We start from the raw sequence: 2,611 nt of genomic DNA on the forward strand, positions 1-2,611 counted from the left end.
TTAAGTGAGTCCATCCATGTGAAAGCACTTAGACGCATGCCTGGCACATAGTGAGGAATAACTGTAAGCCTCCATTATTATCAATTTACTTAACACCCATTGCCCCCAGCTTTGAGCTTCAGCCAAATTTCCAGGACTCCAGGGAAGGTCCCCTCATGCATCCCATAACATTCACTTTATCTCATTTCACCCAGTGTGGATGGAGCAGAGTGAGAAAGGAGGAGAGAGGAGATGAGGCTTAAGAGAGGTCAGTAGAGCCCAGACCACGCACGGCCTCAGGGGGGTGTGGCAGGAAGTATGAATGTAACCAGAAGTGGTTAGAAGCTTCTGAGCAGGAGAGCGACATGATCTGATTTATATTAATAAAGGATTATTCAGGCTGCTATGAGAGAAGGAACGGATTGTACAGGACAAGAGTGATCACTTAGCGTGACCAGAGACTAGTTAGGAGGCTATGGCTGTGGTCCAGGCTAGAGGTTACACACACACACAGAATAAATATAATCACATTGTGGATTTGTTTTTGAAGGTGAAGGCAACTGGATTTGCTGATAAATGTTTTATATATATATATATATATATATATATATATATATATATATATGTGTGTGTGTGTGTGTATGTATATTTATTATATATACATGTATATTTCTTTTTTGTGAGAGTCAAAATAGAAGAAAAGAGGCATACACTAGACCAAAAGAACATAACATCACTCAATTTTGAGTGAATGAAGGCAGTAAACTGTCAGACTGAAGAATTCTGAAGTGGTTTAGGCAAGGCGTCCTGAAGAAAACAGATTTAGGGGAGACTGCTCAGGCACAGGTATGGCCATGTTCTATGACGATGGTGACTATGACGATAATGATGACGATGGTGATGGATACAGTCTGCAGACAGGGAGGTAACCATCTGACAGTGGCTGCCTGGAAAAAGTTAGCACTCACGTGAGAAAATGAAGAATATGGTGTATACCCGCACCCCTGCCCAACCTTCAGTTACCAGGAGTAAGAGCAGAGCTGTTATTATTTCTGAAGTATGGAGCCACAGAGCTGGTGAGTCTTCTTACGGTGTAGGAAAGCTAAAATTAGCAGAAAGTGCTTGTTTTTAAAGCTCCTTACACTTTCCTGGCATGTGCACTATCGTACTGCTGACAGTTCAAGGATTCTAATACTCAGCTATGGCCTTTAGATATGAAAGGTTCATTCATCAGTCAAGGTCTAATCTCAGCTGTGAGTCAAGCCTAAAATGAGCATTATATAACATGCTTTACACACTTTCAAAAGCACACGAGATCCTGGTCCTGAGATTAAAGATGAAGATCCACAGCTAGCTGTGCATTTGAGAGCCCTGAGCAGGGGTAGTTATGGCCTAGTTTCACCTGGCCAGAAAGAGAGCCATTTTGCTGGATTCAGCATTCAAAGGCCATAGGCGAGGAAGGGAAACAAAGAGCTCCAAACTGGCTCTTCGGGTATCTTGAAATCAGTGTTTCATCCGAAGGTACTTAGTGGACCTGAGCTTGGTGAATGGAGCATGCTGGTGGGATTGGGGCCATGCCCTTTGGAGGGGCCATTTTGCCTAGACTTCCCCCAGCACACTCCATTCCCCAAGCTACCAGCATGCGTCAGTAGAGAGCTAAGGAAGAGTGTAAGAAAAACTTGGGGCAGTAGAAAGATGTGCTTTTTAAAGTGTGTAAAGCATGGTATATAATACGCCCTCATTTTAGTGTTGGTCCGCAGCTATAAGTAAACCTTGACTGATGAATGAACCTTCTTCCTTCACCTTCGACTAATTTCTTGCTCTATTAACAAAAGTCTATATTTCGGGAGCCTGCTCTTTGAAAAGACAGAAGAGTGGATAGATCCTTCAGGGTAAGGCATCTATTCTCAAGAGAGCCTAAAGAACTATCAAATTTCCAGCAGCTTCAGCCTCTGAAAATGAGACTGCCCTGCTCTGAAAAGGTGGACCATCCCTTTTCTTCTGTCAGAAAATCCACTCCCAGGTCAGTACTTCAGTGTGCTGATACAGATGGCCAATAACTGTGAGTTGCATGTGGGAAAGAGCACAGGTATCTGAAGCACAAAGATCTGGGCTCCCATTCTGGTTCACCAACTTACTGGCAACATGACCTTCCCCTTTCTGAGCCTCAGTTGCCTCATCTGTAAAATGGTGAAGCTACTCATAGGATCGTTGCAAAGATTACATGAGTTAATGCATGTAAAGTGTTTAGTGCATAATAATCATAAAAGTCAGCATTTATTGTGCACCGAAGTTTTTGATTCATTCATCACACACACATTCACATATTTGAGCGCTACCTCAGGGCCAGATACTGTTCTTGATGCTGGTGATATAGCAGTGAACAACTTTTCATAATTGCCTTCTTTGCTTTAATTCTCAGAACGAGCGTGTGGTAGGTGCTTATTACTCCCATCTTCTAGAGCACGAAGGAGGCTTAGAGAACTTAAATCACTCTAAATCACTTCAAAACTCCTCTCACCATATTTATGGACAACCGAATAAGTGCTGGTCACGTAGCAAGTAAGTAGCAGGGCAGGGACTTCCACTAATCTCATGTTGACCCGACACCATGCTCTTCCCACTCTACACT

This window comes from Eschrichtius robustus, chromosome X (genome assembly GCF_028021215.1).
Source record: "Eschrichtius robustus isolate mEscRob2 chromosome X, mEscRob2.pri, whole genome shotgun sequence".
NCBI classification, from domain to species: domain Eukaryota; kingdom Metazoa; phylum Chordata; class Mammalia; order Artiodactyla; family Eschrichtiidae; genus Eschrichtius; species Eschrichtius robustus.